General features: G+C 43.5%; 1 protein-coding gene across 17 annotated transcripts in view; it reads right to left on the bottom strand.

The window, feature by feature from the left end:
* The window catches only part of Rbfox1 (RNA binding fox-1 homolog 1), a 1,601,479-nt gene that overhangs the window by 1,063,424 nt on the left and 518,001 nt on the right, over positions 1-20,054 (bottom strand). For 2 of the 17 annotated variants that reach the window (XM_037201092.1, XM_028872933.2), the window contains one exon: positions 14,559-14,609. The exons of 14 other annotated variants lie outside the window; for them this stretch is intronic. The gene's annotated coding sequence lies outside the window, so the exon portion shown is untranslated. Of the gene's footprint in view, positions 1-14,297; positions 14,489-14,558; positions 14,610-20,054 lie in introns of all 17 variants that reach the window. One more of the 17 variants, XM_028872934.2, reaches the window with a different exon arrangement.

Raw genomic sequence — 20,054 nt, 5'->3', positions numbered from 1 at the left:
TTGCCCTAAACACAGATGTATTGGGATCAGGACACAACCTTGAATGGGAAAGGTGAAGGGGAGCAGTTATTTCTGGACCAGAGCGAAGTGAATATGCAGAATGGTGGGTAATGTCGACACGCTAGCTGTGGAAGCGGGGCAGGCTATACATCATCATGCCTTTCCATAAAGTGGCTTGTCAGAAACCAGCCAAGGACTTAAATTAGAACCAGCCGCTATTGGGAAGTTTCTTCATAGCAACTGGTCCACAGAGAGTCAGTTCTCCTGTGACACAGGCTGGGGCATACTTCTGGCACATGCTTCCATGACAGTCTCTCATTTGGAGGAAGATATTAGAGGCAAAAGCCATAATGCCATACCTGTAATGGAAAGAGATGATGCTTGCAACTTCACAGATAGAATGGCACTATACCTCTTACTCCAGAGTGCACTTTTAGAGAACAGGGAAACCATTTCCCCTCCAGGAACCCTGTGTGCCAAGATTGGGGCTCTTCACCAAACATTAAATAGTCTTGTGTAACCCATCATCTGCCCATCCTCCATGCCTTGCCAGCATCTGCTGCTACACTGATGATAAAGTAGGGACTCATATGTACATTTTCATCTGAATTATCTAATCCACAATGGAAATGGGCAAAACGAGATTTTTTTTTTCACTGTATCTCTAAATAGCTCAACAGATATTTGACAGGGCCCATTTTATTCTGTGGTACCTGAGATGGAACCTGGTTCCCTGCACATGCCAGGAAAGCTCTCTCTATCACAGCTGCACGCCCCACCTCGGTTACAGATTCTTAGCAGTGAGTTAAAATTCTCCTTTTGGTGCACAGTCTAACCAAGGACTATTCACAATGGCCTTGGACTTAACAATAATTATTCTTCATGACGCCAGTTAGCAGTTTCTATGGGCTCCTTGTTTCTGCAGATAGAAAAACAAATTTTGACTCTAAGAAAGCATGTTTGAAAATGTTCCTGTATCAACCCTTCACCTAGCAAGAACACCAGGGAAACTTCCAGGTTTTCTTTTTACCCAGAATGTTGTGGACAAAAAGAATGTGTACCAAGGAGGACACATTCCAGATACAGGTCGTGAGTAAAATGCAGGAAACAAGAGAGCAACTAACTACTAAATATGCTTTGTGACCAGGCTCCTGGACCACACTGGCACCTGCCCACCTAGTTAGCATTTTCTACTCTCTTTCTCCATGTTTCTGTTTATGGCTCCTGGACAGACTTTTGCAGGCATGTGTCCTGATAGGAGTAGACTTACTCCACCGTATATCCACAGTGGAAAACTGGCTCCTCCACAGACTTTTGCTGCCATGCACCCTAACAGGAGTGGGCTTTCCCTACTGTATGGGCACAGGTGGAAAGCTATTCTGATCCACTCTACCTTGATGATCCCAGACACCTTTCACCAAAATGGTGCTTTTCAACATCTCTCTGTCTTCATCACTTACTAGAACTTCCGGGTACAGTGGGGGAGAAGAGAAGGATGTGCTAGAGCTGAGACTCACTCCCCATCTCTTACAGCAGGAATTATCATCAGTCACCACCCACAAGCTTGACAGAAGCCAGGTCTGACTGGGATTTTGTTGTTTTGCTTTCTCTGCATACAGAAAGCTTTCTACAGGTACAGAGCTACTTAAGGAATGATAGAAGCCTTCACAGCCCTGCTAGGTACTGACAACGGATCGTTGTCCTTTTTTAATAGTCTGAGACAATGAAGCAGAGATTTCTCTATGCTCAGATTTGGAGTGCCTCCAGCCTTTAAATGTTATTGCCCAGCAGAGTATCCAACTGTGTTTGTGGGAGGGAGGAAGGCCATCAAAATTCATTTGGTAAGAAGTCTCCAGACGAACACCCGGGCTCCATCCTTTCTGACTTCTCCATCGTGGAATCCAACAGTTACCAATTTCTCATGGACTCCATGAACAAATAAGTGACAATAATGTGCTGTTGTGAGTGCATGCTGTCCCTCTGCTGGTCCCCTCTGTGACCAAAAGAGTGAGTTTCTTAGCAGGGAACATAGTCAGGTCAGAGACTCAGCGTATTATTCCAAGGGTGACAGAGACAGCAGGGGAAACTGGGAGTCTGCTTTGCACATGACCTTCCATGAACAAAAGCAGTTCAAACCTAAAAAATACTTCAACTTGAGGTTACTGAAAAGCAGGCTTTCAGGGTCACCAGCAGGATCCAGTTGAGGTTCTGCTATGTCTGCTCAAAGCCATCTAGCCTTATGAGACAAAAGGACTCATTAAAAAAGTCTTTCTAACAAGACAACAAGCATGGCACATTTCCCTCTGTGCTCCTTCTGTGTTGACTGCTAAGCAAAGGGCTCAGGGGAGAGGAAGGTAGAGTCTGAGCCTTTCAGTAACTGAACAACAGGAGGAAAGTTATAATAATGAATTATACCTCTCCATCCCTCAGCCAGGTCCTTGACTCTAAGTGGCCATGTGGCTGGGGTCAACCACGTTCAGGTTAGAGTTTGAGGAAGCACCCACTGTAATATATAGTATTAAATTGTCATGTGCTCTCTGAATTCACTGGGAAGCTGGCCCTGGAAGCAGAGTAGACTCCTCATCTCCTACCCAAGCATTTTATGTCAAAGTGTCCTCCAAGGCCCCTTGTCTCCTTCAGGCTGTCCCCTGCCCTGTACCGAAGAGGAAGGAAACAGAGCCAGGGCATTACAAAGTTACACCTTTGAAAAAAGCTAACTGCTAAGCCATTTCCAACAGGGGTCATCACTGTTCATCCCACAGGATAAAAACACCAGAAACATTCAGAAGCTTCTCCACGAAGGGGAAGCTCAATCAGCAATGCCAGCTAGCTGCCTCAACTTCCCCAGTCACTTTCTGCTGGGTGTTGTAGGTTGCCAACCAGCTACTCCAGTTCTCTGTGTTTGATCTTGTCCACGGTAGAGTTGACTGTGCTGTGAGATCTGCTGCTTCCATCTATCTGCTACTTGCTACTTTTTTTTTTTTACTTTTACTTGCTATATGTTTAATGAACTCACTCATTCAGAACCGTAAGTACAGTAATTGTGGATCATTCTGCAAACTGTATAAAACATCACAGCTATTGGAGCTTTGCTTGAGGTAGGAGAGACATGGCTTATTTTATATTTACTCAAAGTTGCTGATCCCTAAATCTAAATCTGTTGTCCAGTCAACCAACCCAACAAACAAACAAACAAACTGCTTTGCCCAATGCTGCAATTTTACTGGAGACCCTTTCTGCATAAAGCTCCTGGGAAACATAAAATCGAAATACAAACATCTCCAGTTCCTTTGAAGATCAGTGCTCCTCAAATTCAGTGGTACATTTTAAAACCACATCAGAAAAGACAGTGTCATTCTGAAAGGTGGCCTTAAGCTCCATTAAAATGAGAGCTTATGAAGTAACAAATCCATTTATTCATAAAAGAGACCTGAAGCAAACAGAGCTGATGATGTTAATGACAAGAACTCTGTAAGCATCTTTCATATTGTCATTCATCATCTTTTTATTGTACGTGGCAAGTACCTTCTCTGAACTTAATCTACAGCCTTACACACCATAAAAATGACTCCACCTATAAATCTAGGTGTGGAGCATTCTGGGGCAAAGGAAGGGCAGATGCAAAGGACTGCGATGACCTTGGCAGGTTTGAAGATGAGTTGGCAAAAGAGAAGGCACACAGCAGAATAAAGACAAAACAAAGCACAGAGAGATGTGGTCTCTGGGGGCAAGAAGAGGCCAGATATTGTAGGTCCTTAAGATAGAAATCACTTTTTTCTCCTCTTGTTTTCCAAGCATAGTAGAACACTGTTGGATTATTTTAAGTGTGATATTATCAGTGAATTTTTAAAATTGTTATTGTGGTCAAACAGAACTATAAAAATGTATTCTTTCGTTCATCTAGGAACACTTCTATACACAGTGTTGTGTATTAGGTGGCCAGCACATTTTAACCTTGCAAATCTGAAACTCTATACCCATTAAAACACAGTGCCTGGGCTTGAGCAATGGCTTAGTAAAATGTTTGCCTTGAAAGCATGAGAATTAAGTTGTATCCCAACATTGACATTAAAAAGAAATCCAGCTATAACAGCATATGCCTGGAGAGCCCAGCACTGGGCATGTGAAGGCAGCCACACCTAATCAGTTCGTCACAGTCACAGTGAGAGCACTTGTCTCAAAAGGTAAGTGGTACAGAACTGAGGAAGACACTTGATATTGAACTCTGACCTTCACACATGTGTGCATACATATAACACATACACACATAAGCATGTCCACACACAAAACACCCCAAACTCCCCATCACTTCTCCTCTAATGTCCTGGTGACCATCCTCCTATTTTCTCCAAGATAGTCATAGACAGAAATGGGTATAAATGCTCTAAGTGACATCAGATCATGATTATCTTTTTGTGACTATCCTGTTGCTGACCTCCAATTTCATGCATGGTGTAGTATGTGCTGTAATCTCCTTCCTTTCAAAAACAGAATAATGTTCTGTTGCATGGAGAGGCAACTCTGATTACCTCCTCCATCAGGGCTGTTCCTCTCTCTGTGTTATTATAAAACATTATTGTCTGAAGATGGGTGTGTGGTGGTTTCTGATTTACATCTGCCGATTGTGCGGGTAATAGTTTAGAACACAAAGGTGGACCCTGGGGAGGTCAATTAGGGAGATGCTAAGCTAACAGCTGTGGGCACAGAATTTGGATGAGGGTATATCCACAGAATGATCAAGAAGGGAAGGCCCAGCATGTACTTTGAGGACAGTGTCTGAAGGACATTCTGACCCTGGGAAAACAGCAAAGACCAGGAGACCCTTAGGACAATGGACTTGGAGCCTGACATTTTGTCCACCCTCAGAACAGGTAAGCAGCCATTATCATCATTACCTCAATCTTTATTGTCATTAAGACTGACAGAGAAGTGAATTGACTATATGACAGGCCCAGAGACATCCCAAGTTTAAATCCAGTCTCATTCCCTGACCTGTCCCTATAACATCACTGAAGTCCTGGGTCAGCCCATCAGGCACCTTTTCAGGCACCATCCCTTCTCAGGTATTTTTTTCTGTGTTCTCCAAGCCTTCCTGATTCACCCCGACACCGGCTTCAGCTGTTCACCCAGGCTTCTCTGCAGCTACTTGAGAGTAGCTTTCTCCAAGAAGGGAGATGAGACTATTCCTTCTGGGTCCTCTCCTTACATCTGAGTTTTATATAACTTCTCCTCTTCCAGTCTCAGCCCCTCTCCAGATGCCCTCCAAAGGAGCCAGGACATTGCTCTTTGCTGGTCCCTTTTGTTACTTGCAAAGACCCTTCCCAGTCACTGTCACATCACAGTAATGGTATCAGGTAATATAACTCTGTGATCCCCTCTACCCTTGGGTTCAGGGTGACTCTTTCAGCAGTCTGTATTTGTATGCCGTTTTCTTTTAGTAGCAACAAATTTCACTGAGGCATTTTCATTTAATATAATCTTATATTTTGTTTAATTAGCCTTGCCATGACCTTGCTCCCTTATCTTGCTGGTTTGTTTATAGTTTCGGGGTACATGCACTCTGTTATATTTTTCTTTTCTAAATTTAAAATATTTTATTTTATTATTTTGTATGTATGAGTGTTTTGCCTGCATATATGTCTGTGCAATACCCTTGGAGGTCATAAGAGGGCAACCAACTCCTGAGATGGGAGTTACAGATGGTTGAGAGTCACCATGTAGGTAACTGGGAATTGAACTCAGGTCCTTAAAAAAGCAGCCAGTGCTTTCTTAACCAAATGCCCATCACTCCAGCCTCCTTCTTTTCTAAACTTTATGTTTACTTAGAGTTCCTCTCTCTGCCTCTCTGTCTCTGTCTCTCTCTGTCTCTCTGTTTCTGTCTCTGTCTCTCTCTCTGTTTATGTGTGTGTGTGTGTGTGTGTGTGTGTGTGTGTGTGTGTGTGTGTGTGTATGCATGTACATGTGAGTGTAATCCCTATAGAGGCCAGAAGGAGGCATCAGATGCCCTGGAACTAGAGTTCCAGGTGGTTACCAGCTGCCCAACCCTAGTCCTGGGAATTGCTCTGATCCTCTGCAAAAGCAGCAAGTATTCTTAGTTCCTGAGACAGCTGTCCAGTACAGGCATTGCTTTTTCTTGCTCTCCAGTTTTCTTCCATTAGACCTCTTCCTCTCCCCTCATAAGTCCTTTTTTTTTTATTCCCAATTCTACACACACACACACACACACACATACGAATCTGGTAAGAAAGCATTCCAGAGTCTGGCTTATTTCCTTTAACATCGTGATTTCAAGTTCCATCTATTTTCCTCTACAGGTTACCATCTCAATCTTCTTTGCAGCTGAATAAAATCGCACTGTGTATATGAACTGTGTGTTCCTTACCCAGTCATCTGCCAATGAATCGCTGGGCTGATCTCATTTCTTGCCTATTGTGAATGGTGCAGCAAGAAACATCTTGTTCTGTTTGAGCTCAGACCCTTTCCTCTGCTAACTACTTTCCCTGGAGCCAGAATAGTTTCTGCAGGACCCTCTCACATGCTCACTGTGGTCCAATCAGATGCAGTCCCCACTAACCACAGATGGAAATACTGAGGAAACAAAGTTTCGCACTGGTCCTGAGCATAAGCAGACTTTCTTTTGTCTCTTTTTCCTAAACAAAGTGACAACTATCTGCCTGGTATTTACCTTTGTGCTAGTAAGTTTTAACTGCCAACTTGATGCAACCTAAGATAGCCTGAGAAAAGCGTGTTAATGAAAATTACCTCAAAGTGGCCTGTGGGCATGCCTCTGGGGAGGCAGTTGTCTTTCTAGTCCTGGGAAGACAGGCCTCAAATGGGAAGGGAACTATTTTATGCTCTGGATACTGGGCTGCACAAGAGTAAGGAAGTCCAGCGAAGCAGCAGGAGGCAGCAACCAGGAATGTATTCCCTCGGCTCTTGTGTGTGGATGTAATGTGACCAGCTGTTTGAGTTCCCACCTTGATTTCTCTGAAACAGTGGACTATAATTTAGAAGTAAATGCCAAATAAGCCCTTCTTTAGCAAAGCTGCTTTAGCCACAGTCTATTATTACAATAACAGAATGGGACTACAGTAGTGGAACACTGATATTCTGTCAGCCAGAGGAAGGATGCACAGCTCCTGTGAGGGCCCAGGGCACCCTCGTCTTTTGATCTCTCCAGGGTGTTCTGGAGTCAGTCCTGTGAGAACACTGAAGAACAACTGTCCAGTTTGCTATCGGAGTCATGTGGTCCTTCCTTCCCATCAGCTAACTCTGCCATAACACTCATGACTTTGTTCCCAGTTACAAGGTTCCTGCTCCTTCTAGCTGTTTCACTCTAACAGTATCCAAACATCGAACTCAATCTTCAACTATTTGGAAGAAACGAATGGATGAGTTTCTGGGATCAGCATCTCCCCAGAAGATGTGTGTCATTCTTCTGAACTTGGCTTCCCTTCGTGGATTCCAACCGCATTTTTTCCTGTATACCATAGAACCTTAATTTGTTGTTGTTGTTTAAAAGTTTGTATAGGGCTGGAGAGAAGTCTCCTCCAGTAAAGGTGCTTACTGCCAAGACTGACATCCTGTGTTCTATCCCACACGGTAGAAGAGAGAAGTGACTTCTGCAGACCCCCGCCGCCCATGTGCACTGTGGCACATGAACACACAAGCCCACATAAATCAACTTTCAAAAATGTTTGTGGAGATGTGTTCTCTTTGTACACCTGAGGGATGAGTTCTTGAAGCATGAATGAATAACTCAGTACCTTGGCATCATCTCGTTTCTCCCAAAGCATTTCAGTATTCTATGGTCTCTGCTTGGCTAAGAATACACAGAAGAAACACATGTCTAAAAACCACCCTCAGGAATATGAAATATATCCTCCTATCCCAAGTCTACCTGGAATTTAAGGATTTGTTTTCCATCTGAATGTAACAGAGGCCTTTTGTTTCCAAATACTATCTTCCTGTTTATTAAAAACGAGGCTCTTTCCCCCAAGCCATTTTTCCTAATCACAAATATGTGCATTTTTAGATTCCTTTTTATAAACAGAGCCCAGTTGAGAATGCCACAGTGAGAATCCGTATGTGTGAGCTTTGCATTTCTGTTCCTGATGGTGACTCACCGAAAGCGACAACCATGTAAAAGTGATTGGCAGCCAACAGCTTAAATGAATACTTAAGACACGGAAGCGATAAAACTAGGGCAAAATCCCCAAGTCTGGTAAAAAAATAAAGATATTGTTTTTAAAACAGAATTACTCATTTGACATACTTTCTCCTGATTGTGTGTGCCTGCACACATGCATGTGCACATTCGCGTGTACAAGGACATATGTGTGCATATGAGCAGATGCAAATGCAGGTGAGAGGTAGAAGACAACCTTGCCTGTCATTCCTCAGGTGCTTTCCACCTTGACTTGTCTCTCACTGGTCTGGAACTTGTCAATACTGGCTAGCCAGCAAGCCCAGAAGATCCACGGCGCCTCGCCAACAAGCATATGTATGTGTGCATATACCACATCTGTTTGTTTGTTTCCTGTGATTTTTGGTGGCTGAACTCAGATATTCATGCTTGAAAGGTAAGCACTCGCTGGCAGGGACATCTTCCTGGTGTCTCCTGCCTTTGTAGAATATAAACCATGCACATATGTAATGAAGTGTATGTATGAGGAGATTCCCCAAATCAACAGGGCACCAAGAGAGTTCAGATCCAGACCCCCCCTCCCCCCATCAATTTACCTGATGATCTAGCCTGTCAAATATGACTCTGTGTGTCTGAAAAAAATGGTTCTACCTGCCATGCTCTGAGCCCCTCTTCACTTTTAATTGAGTGTCATTTAGTTTCTCATTGTAAAGGGACCATCCAGGGATCCTCCCTCACCACTGTGATCTACTTCCACCCGCGCTTCAAGGGAAGCATGAACCAGTATAGCACAATCACAAAAGCAAACGCATTAGATTCCAAATGATCTCTGAAATAAACTGGCTGATGCTGCAGGCAGAGAAATGCAAAGTGGAAGCTGGATGCACCCTGATCCAAAGCAAATAGATTCCAGCAGGGGGCTGTGAGGATGCTGGGAATCAGACACACTTGTCAGAACACCGTGGATGTGTGCTCTATCACACGGGCCTGGGGAGACCCCTGGAGACATGTGGGATCTTATCATGGGGATCCACTGTGTCAGTGGTGGCAATGACTACCTTACCTCTGGGCTGCCATTGTCCAGAAGGAAGAAGAATAGAGGCAAGCTTATTAACATCAGTGCCTAAATATGAAGAGATAAGGAGGGTCGTGGGTGGGGAGAAAAGGAAGGCTGCTCTTGGGAAGGAATAGACTGCAGACAGATGAGGATGCGCTGGGAAGACCGAGCTTGGGTATCATAGTCATCACTGCACATTTTGCCTCAGAGATGGCTGAGGTGGGTGACAATACCCCCCTTCCTAGGTGCATGCAACTTTCCCAGATCAAGTTTTCCAAATCCCTTGTCATCTGTTATTGTCTGGTACTGAGCCAGTCTGTCAACGAGACACTTATAAGCATTGGCTGGAAGTAATTATGCATTAGGAATTACCTCATTGCTGCAGTGAAGCTGAAAGACCCCAGGTTGCCTACTGAGCAAGCTTAAGCCATCCTGAGAATGACCAAAAGATGCCACACAGACAACAGCAAAGCACCACAACCCCTCTGGCAACGTGAGTAAAGCTTTTTTAGACCATCCATTTCAGTGGCAGGAGTTAGCCCAAGTGGAATCAGCAAAGGAAATGCCCATGTTGTCCACCCACTAGCTAGCAAGTGACTTTTGCTTTAAGCCACAAAATATTAAGATTGTTTGTTACATGGCAAAGCTTACTCTTACAATGGCAAAAGTGATATGAAATCCCCAGCTTCTGTGATTACCTTTATGGCCTTCTGCCTACAGAAGTAGAAGAGAGACCATGAGAGGTTGTTGATAGGAAACTGCAGATTTTGGGAGGTTCTGCCGAAAATTCCTATTTGGGAAAGTGATAAATGACTATGACAAGGAACATAGTAGATGCTAAGTAGTGTATAGAAAAAAACTGGTCACTGACCATGAACACTTCTTACACTCCCTCTAAAGAACTATGTTAATAGTTGGTGTTTCACAAACTCTCAATGTATCTACATATTTCCATCTTCACACACACATACACAATGTTAAAGTATATACATCACTCTATACATTCCCATTTTTTTTTAAAGAGAGACTCAGGTAGCTCTGGCTGGCCTGGAATTGCTGTATCACCAAAAATGATCTTGTACTTTTGACCCTTCTGTCTCTACCTCCTGAATACTGGGATTACAAACATAGTCACTGTCCTACCTTCCTTGCTGTAACTGTGATAAAGTACTATGCCCAAGAGTAACTCAGGGAAGGAAAGAGTGATTTGCTGTACACTTCCAGGGACCAGTCCATTGTAGGAAGTCTAGGCAGGACTAGTTTAGCAGAAAGCATGGAAGATGCTGCTTGAAAGGCTTGCTCAAGCTCATGTTCACTCATCTTTCTTATACAGCCCGGAACATTTTGCGCAGAGAATGGTGCCACCAGCAATGACATCTCCTACATCAATAAGCAATCAGGATAGTCCCCACAGACAAAGGCCATAAGTCAATTAGTTCTGGGCAATTGCCCTTCTCAGGTAACTCTTGGCACTGCCAAGTTGATAGTTAATGCAAATGAGGACAGTCCTATTGGTTAGTTTTCCCATGTTTCCACTTATCTACACACACATGGTATCTCAGGTGAGTTGATATTTATAACCTTTTGGTAATGGCGCTATGGCTCTACCTTGTAATTTAAGGGGCTGTATAATGAGACTGTTCAGGTTGTAACATGGGTTTGCTATAAAATATATGATAACCCCAGTTAGTATTTTGATTCAACCTAGAATCAAAGGACAGAATGAAAGACTAAGAGAGAAGGTATTTTAGTCCATGACCAGAAACAGGAGCTTATACAAAATGATCTATCAGAGGTACCTGTCACCCTAGGAGGCCAGCCTTATGTGAGAGTCAGCAAGTACTGACAAAACCCAGAACAGGTGAGAGAGTGGATCTGGCCTAGGTCAGTATTCATAGACTTGGCAGTATCGTTTATATAACAGCAGTGTGCTTTCTGTCCCGCACCCTGCCTGCTCTGGTGATGACCACTTATGAGTAAGTATCTCACAGCTGTCAAAGACTACCTAAGATTCACTTGGGTCTGAAATGGCCATCTACCATCATGGAGCAGAGGCTGCTGTGGACCTCTGAAATACCTTGGCCCTGGAACCATGGCAACCAATAAGCCAAACAGTACAATGACATTTAGGTTCACAGTGATGATAATGGGGATCAGAACTTCTTTATAGAAAGGGGAATCATAGACCCTAACCTGAGTTTCCACCTGGCACTCTCTCCTGAACCTCAGTTGCAGGCTGTCTTAGGAAGGACAATAGTATATAGGCGATGGAAGGTAGATTGAAGGTGTGGCTGTCTATCTCCTTTACTTTGGACACCTGCTTATCTCTGCAGATTGGCATACTAATTAGTCCCTCAAGGATTGTCTGTCTAACATGTCCCAGCCTCTTCAAGACTGAAAGCACAGAGATAAGTCACTGCCCTAAACTTAAAGTCATCTTAGGTTCCAGGAACAGCAGAATTTCACAGGACAGAGCCCCTTCAGAATGAGGGCAGTTACCCCCGAGGGAGGGCAAGGCTGTACCCTGAAGCAAAATTGCTCATCACATAGGCATAGAAGACAGACACAAAATAAAGGCATATGTGCCAGATTTTTATTTTGGACCTATAGGTCCAGGAGAAGAGTCAGTTCTCTTTATCAAAAAGCGCCTTCTGAGTGATTATCTCAAAAGAACTTCTGCAAGACTCTCTCTCTCTCTCTCTCTCTCTCTCTCTCTCTCTCTCTCTCTCTCTCTCTCTCTGTGTGTGTGTGTGCATCCTGAGTTCAGGCAGCTAATGTGTAGGTAGTAGGACAACCTCAGGGGTCTGGCCTTACCTTCTACTTTCTGTGTTTCAGGATGCATACTCCAGGCTAATTTGCATACTCCGGACTAATTATCCCAGGACCTTCTGGGAATTCTCCTGTCTCCATCTGCAGTCTTGCAGTAGAAGTACTGGAGTACAGATTTGTTCTACTACTTCTGGCTTTATGTGATTTCGGGGATTGAAACTCAAGTCCTCACACACACTTGCAAGTCATGACCTAGTCCTCACTCGAGATCTTTCATGATGGCGTGATCTGGAGCTCCTGACTGCATTTTTGGCTACAGTAGGGGAAGGGGATCCTCTTGGGGTTTTTATAGGGCTCTTCAAGAAGATGAGGCAACAGACTTAGGTAAAGAAGTGACCAGTTATGCAAAGTTCTGATGTCAACTTTCCTTGCAATCAAACTAATCATGGTTAATGTGACCTACAGCACTTGTCCTAGGTTGAAAACATAGGATAGGACCACAGGCTTTCTTTGTCCATATCCTCTCATTCAGGATGTCCAATGACCAAAGTTGACTGAAATGAGGTTTCAGCTCTGGTGAAGGAAGAAATGCCCCCACAGATTCCCAGGAAAGTAGGAAATGTGCACTCACCACAGGAGCTCTGGAGCAGACACTCGAAGCCATGCTCTCACTTTGTCTCAGTGAGAATGCAAACATGACCAGAGAAGTACCATTGGCTTGCTCACCACTATTGCCCAGCACCTGCAGGGCTCTGCAAGTGTTTAGTGCAACAAACAGAAAAGATGGCTATGAATATCAAGATGGATCACTTATCAAATGTTAACAAAGAACCTCCAGGGAGAATGACCGATTTAGTAGCATAGAAGAGAATATAAGAGTGAGGTACCTGACTCCCATCACAGAGCTCAGGAAGCACCTGTGAAAGGAATGGATGTCTAAGAAAGGTACCATGAAATATAATAAAGGGACCCTTTTTTAGATTGTTGAGCTGGTTCCATGTCAAAAGATCTGTAACACTGGTAGGCAGGAAGAAGAGAAAGAGTCAGACTCTAGAGAGCACATAACCCTAGTGAGTCTCCTTTTTTTTCTTAGGGATCTCAGTTGGCTGTACAGGATTACAACTCACCCAACCAGCTCTTTATGGAGCATCTTCAGTGGGTAGAGTTTTTTCCTGGGAAGACAGTAGAAAGACAGCAATCTAGCTGGACCAACATCATCAACCACAAATTTAACAAGTTATAATGGAAGTTGTGTGATCAATGAAAGTATTTATTAAGGGGTGAGATGAAAGATCATGACCTTCATGTGCAAGGTCAACTATCTAACATGATGACTTGTTTTCTGCACATATGTCAATGCTGGCTTATCATCTTTGGTAGAAGACAATGGCAGCGTCTAGACACACAAGTGACATCTGAGACTCTGCCCAGGTTCACTGTCTCCTCTAAACAGCCTGTTTTTACACTCTTCAAACTTCTATAGTTTCTCAGCTTGATTCTTTCATGCAACCTGGTGTTCACTTCCACTGGGGAGGGATCTGTGCTATATTTACAACATTGTGAAAGTTAATTATGCTTCAGGGAGGGTTGCTCAGAATGGACATTCTGACCCATGGCTAACTAATGGGTACTGGATATGCATTTTGGATTTTATGTGCACATCAGTATATGGAAGGTATATATATACTGATGAAAACAGATGCTGATCTTCTGGCTGTAGTTTCATTCTGTTCCCAGGTGCTCTGCCAATTAGGAGGATGCTGTCTTTACAGCCTCAGCACCATGATTAGGTATCTAGGAAATACTCACACTACTCAAGAGGTTCAAGAAAATGTGCCAAGAAGGCAGACTTTCAGAATGGTTCCCTTCTTAAGAAAAAATGACATTATCTACAAATGGTTGGCAAAAGGAAAATGAAGCATGATGGCAACTCAGCGTCTAGAGTTTTCTAGAATGGAGGTCATGATTAGTTCAGCCATCCTTCTACCTGGCAGTAGAAGAACATCAGAGAAAGTCTTTCTCTAAGCATGGCTTGCCCAGTGTGCTCACCCTTCCTGCATCCATTGGCCCATTCTCCTTTGTAATCCAAGCAGGTGACAACTTCATTGAACTGTTGGCAACAAGAGGAGGTATCGATTCCCCCACAAATGCCCTAATGACTAGAGACTGAGACACAAACCATAAATGGAGACTTTCTGATTCCAAGTGAAATTATAGTTTGCCCTATGAGATTGCACAATAAATCAGGGGGAAAACCAGCCAACACAGGACTCTGGGGTCACTGAAGAGATGTTGACACATTACAATAATGAGAACTTGAAATACCTCATGCCCTATTGATTTTCAGGCTGAATCATTCCCACTGCAGAAGATTACAAGAGTCTGTCCTGGAATCATGGCTCACGCGGGAGACGCTGATGAAAAAATACACCCGATGCAATCAAAACGAAAAGCTTCACTTCTTCTTATTACAAATCTAATACCATTGTCCCTGGGCTGGGTGATGGGCACTTAACCTACAATGCAAAGGGAGAAAAGAAACATGCAACCACTTTTCTTTTCTTTTAATTAAAACATTTTTCCTACCTTTTTTTACACTCGGCTCTTTGCTATGCCTCGACAGTATAAAAAGTAACCCTGCAAAGAAAATGGGCAGAATGGCTCAATTAGTGCATAAAAGGCAATCTCTTTATGCTTTTCTAATTCCAGGGTGGCTTTCAAGTTCTCTGTATCACCGTATCATTTTGAAGAATGGAAAATCATGTCCTAACAACCAACTTATTTCCCAGTCAATAGCAGAAGACGCAGCCCACCAATGCCAGCATCTACAGTCAACAATGAATGCCAGGCTGATCACTCCTCTTTGCCTGCAAAGTGCTCTATGAAGCTGAATAAACACAGTTATGAAAGGCCAAATGGTGACATAAGTTAATTACTAACCTGTCACACAGGCATAGAATGGTAATAATTTATTTTCCCTGTTGCATTAACCATAAATCTTTTCTCCAAAAATGGGGTGTATTGGGGAGACAGGCTCTAACACATTGTTGTTTACTATATACCTTGTACACAGTTGTGTCAATATCTGGGACATAAGTCAGGCATAAACTACAATACCATTTTTGCTATGCATATTGACCTGTCTATAAATCAAAAGCAAACTGTGAAACTGGAGAGATGGCTGAGTGGGTGAAACATGAGGACCTGAGCTTGGATCCCTAGCACCTACAGAAAATTTGGGCATGGCAACACTCATCTGTAACCCCAGAACTGGGGTAGAAAGGGTGGTAGAGATGGGCACATTCATAGGCTTGCTCGCCAGCCAGTCTACCCAAATGGATAAGCTCTGAGTTCAGTGAGAGACCCTGTCTCAAAAAAATAGAGTGGTGACACAATTAAAGAAACCTGATGTCAGCCTTTGGCCTTGACACCTATTCCCATGGGCAAGTACCCTTGCACGTGTACATGTGCACACATGCATGACACACACAGAAGAATTGCAAAGATAACTTGATTAGCAATTATAAATAGCACAGTCTATCTCAATAGGACTCTGACAATAGTATTCAGTTATTGCAGATATAACAATTACTCAGACTTATTAGGACTTACTAGGTAGTCACTAGCTAGTTTCAATCCATGAGTGTCAACATTCTTGGGAAATGCTCATGCAAGAAACTGATTCTCCTTTGCTTATTTGTTCTCTGTCCCAGTAGTTCTGTAGCCTCTCATAGTCTAATCATTGAGATGAATACCTACCTGCAGGCAGAATCTAAACATCTGAGTGGGTCTATTCACAGAACAAATGTCTATGTCCCTTCAAGAAGGTTCAGTGCAATAAATGAACAGTTAAGAAGGTGAGATGTCTTTTCCTTTCGGATATCCCAATGATGGTCCCTGAGCTAACCTGATCCAATGACCTCCTATATACATCATCATTTATGAAACATTCCAAAGTTCTACTATGTTCTCGGGTTGTCAGCCTGAGACCCACTAACCAGAATTCTCAGAGTTTGACAGGAAAACAAGCCATGCTTGCACATATTATCCATGCATTTACTGGTGAAGTGGGAACACAAGTAATTGGCTTTAGGTACTTTCTCACAATTGTCAGCAGAGAACATCTTGGAAAGAGATAGGGAAGAGAATTTTGGAGTTAATCTCCATGACTTTTATGGCTTTTCTTTTTTGCAGTCCTTTAAAAACTTGGGGAACTGGCTCAGCAGGTAAAGGGACTTGCCACCAAGACTCACAATCTGAGTTAAATCCCCAGGGCACACATGATGGAGGAAGAGAAACAACTCTTACAAGTTGTCTTCTGTCATTCACACATACACAAGTGGTCCACATGAGCACACACACACACACACACACACACACACACACACACACGAGGGGGGGGGAGAGAGAGAGGAGAGTAACTTAAATTAAAAAATGTTCTACCTGCTTTCCTGTATAATTTACAAAGCCACCAACTATTAACTTTAGTCACAGAGCAATGGCCTAGCAATGGCAAGAGCTGATGGAGAACCCAGGCTCCCTGCAGCCCCCCCACCCTGCTTCTCCATCTCTGCTCCTCGAGAACTGGTAAGAGTGGTATTCTACAACTTCTTGCTGTTGTTATACCCCCAGGGAATAAATATGCTGGTGGTAACTGTGCCTGCCTATTGCCAAATCTCAGAGCCCTTATAACAGTAACAGTATTAACTTGGGCCATTTTTTAATAAAGTACAATACCCTCATATATAAAATGAAAATGATCCCCACCCTGCCACATAGGCCATTTGGGAGGCTCGGACAAGCCAGCCAACACATGACATCTTGCACAGCACTTGTCTGATACCAAACCGAACGCAGTTAGCTGTTTTGTTTTTCTGCCTAAGAGCATTGGTGCTTGCCTGAGCTTTGGGGACCTTGCTTTGATTATCCAGGCCCAGCTCAGCAAGGGGCCATGTGAGACAGCAGCAATTTTGAATGTTCACTGCACCTAAGCAGATATGTTCAAGTGGGCAGCTAAAATTGATTCCCTGCTGATTGCCTCTCTATTAGCAAGGATGCAATGCAGCTATTAAAGAAGAGGCATGAGAAAAGTTCTGAGTGTATATAAACATAACTCAGTGATGGCTGCCACATCGGTGCAGGTTCCCACTCTGCCTATCCCAGTGGAGGGAAAGATGACAACAGAATAAATGAATGAATGAATAGGGATGATGATATAAGTTCTAAATGTTAGATAAGGCCACTGTCTCTTTCAGAGAAGTCTCTGTCACCACATTTGATCACCCAGTCTACATCTACAGGGCAGAAGTTAAAGGGTGCATGCCCTCTATAATGACAAGTTAGAAGAGCCAATGCTTCAGTGGGTCTCCCAGGTCTCCCCAGAAACTCTCTCCATGACATCTCTAGTAGTACTTAGCTTTCTTGTTAACATCTCATGGAATTGCTCCATAAGCATAGACTTGTTCTTGTTGTCAACATTGTTTCCTGTCACCACAACAGATGGCTTTATGCTGAGACATATGAAAATACTAAATACTCTATAAGTCAGGGAGAAATAGAAAATGTCTTCAGAGGAATGTAATCTCCATGCCTTAGATTAAGTGACTCCAAAGATTCTATTAGCAACAGCTGCATTGAGCAAGGGTTGGTGAGTTGACCTGGTCATCCAGCAACTCCATGTCCTTGGAGAATACAGGACCAGGAGGAAGGAGCCCAAACTGCCACGGGTTTGATCTTGTCCATTTCAAAAGGCACAGCCTACCACCCTGGAGAGCTGTGAAATAAGAGTGTATAACCGAAAGAGGGCTGTGAAACCCATGTCTTTGAGATCCAAAGAGCCAGAAGCAGTAGCCATCTGTCTCAGAGGGTGTTATTCAGCACTCTCCTCTGAGTCAAACTGCCGCCATCTTCATGGGACCAGATGTGCTTTCTTGCAAAGGATCATCACAGCTGGGCATGTTGACATTCCTTCATAGAAATAGGGTGAGGAGCTTCTTGGGACTCTCACCTGAGTACACAGCACTTCCTCCTAGTCCACTGAAGGCAATTCTTCCCTAATTGTACTTGGCCTCAGGACTGTGACAGGTGTTAGAGTACATACAGTGGCAGAGGCTAATTGAGAGGGCTATCGGTGCTGGGAGAAGACTTTCAATACCACAACTTTGCAATCATCCTTCACCCATACTCTTAAATAAGCCCAACATTCTTCTTGGTTCCCCAGAGGGAACTTCAGTGGAACCGACCTTTGGTTTGTCATTGAGATCTTAGAAGGAGGGGCGTATGAATGCCTAATTCCTAAGCTTAGAGGCAAAGTGGTGAGCTACAGGACCATAAAGTATGTATCCAAGACTACTGCAGCTTCTGTTACATCCACATATGTTAACTAAACCAAAATGTATGATGCCCTCACAGACAGCCCAGAGCTTTCTGACTGGCAGGTGTGCAAAAGAGAATAGAATGTGAAGTCCTGGGGCTGGAGGATGGCTCAATGGGTAGGAGTGCTTACTGCTCTTACAGGGGACTGACCCCAGTTCAATCCCTAGTACCCAGGTCAGTCAGCTTGCTACTACTTTATAAATGCAGCTACAGAGGATCCAACACCCTCTTCTGACCTCCATAGGCAACTCCATTCAAGTGATATATATACACAGAGAGAAACAAATAAATTTAAAATGAGTTAATTAATCAATTAATTTGGGGGTTTGTTTTGTTTTGTTTTCACATGGCAACAAAAGTTTCCCCTCCCTTCCCTCCTCCCAATCCCTCTCCCACTTCCCCCATCCACTCCTCCCCCACTGTTTCTCTTCAGACATAGGTGGCCTGGGCTCACAGGGGCTCACAGAGACTGAACTGACAACCAGGGAGCCTACAGGCGACTGACCTAGGCCCTCTGCATCTATGTTACAGTGTGTAGCTTGGTCTTCTTGTGGGACTCCTAACAGTGGGAGCAGGGGCTGTCACTGACTCTACAACAGTTAATTTTTTAAACTGTGACATCCTCACAACAGTGCATACCACGAGGGCCACAGATTATTTCATCTCTGGAGAGTCACTTAAATGTCTTGTACCCCATTCTTCATTCATAAATGGGGGGACAACAGCAGCAGTACATCTAAGGCTGTTGTAAGGATGAATGGGTTTCTGCAGAAAAACAGCCTTAGGTCCAGACAGGCATATGCTGGATGCAACAGAAATGCAAGCTATTCTTTATACTTAGCACAATGTTTACATAGAAACAACCATTAGGATGGGATCAGGATTTTCTCTTTATTCCCATATGGATTTGTATATAACTCCTATATACCTCCCATGGATACAACACGCTCGAGTTTTTCTGAAACATGCACAAATTGAAAATGGCCAAAGTTCATTCCTGGACCTGGATCTTAGGGAAACAGAACTCATGGTCATGAAAACACACAAATGTTCACAGCAGCTTCACATGTAAGAGCTCAACCACACACTCATCAGCAGGCAGTAGTTAATGACAGCACCAGCCATGGGCAAACTCCAGGAACGGATGCTGAGCAAAGATGTCAATCAAAAGGCTAAATACTGAGGGCTGGAGGGATGGCTTGGTAAGGAAAGTGCCTGCCAGGCAAACATAATGACCTGCATTTCAATCCTCAGCACTCATGAAAAGGCTGGGCATCGGGGAAACACATTTGTAAGCCAGTGCTGGGGGACAGAGACAGATGGGTCCCTTGAGTTTGCTGACTAACCATCTGGCCAATCAGTGAGTACTAGGCTCAGTGAGAGACTCTGCCTCAAATACTATTATGGAAAGCAATAAGGAACGATATTGAACATTAACCTCTGGCCTCCTTACCTACACATGACACCCCACCCCACACATGTGTCACAAGCACATACTCATACATACACTACACTCATACATATATATTTAAAAACATTTTAAAAGGTCAAAGGCTGTGACTCCAGTTAATGTAACATTGTGAAATGATAAAAGTTTAGAGAGGGAACAACAATGAAGTGGATGACAGGGGTTCAGGAGTTAGAGCAGAAAGAAAGGAAAGGGAGTGCATGGTTATAAAACAAATCCTTGGGGTGTGGCTGAGGAGA

This window comes from Peromyscus leucopus, chromosome 8b (genome assembly GCF_004664715.2).
Source record: "Peromyscus leucopus breed LL Stock chromosome 8b, UCI_PerLeu_2.1, whole genome shotgun sequence".
NCBI classification, from domain to species: domain Eukaryota; kingdom Metazoa; phylum Chordata; class Mammalia; order Rodentia; family Cricetidae; genus Peromyscus; species Peromyscus leucopus.
The sequence above is the reverse complement of the archived record's forward strand: the minus strand, read 5'-3'. Positions and strand labels throughout refer to the sequence as shown.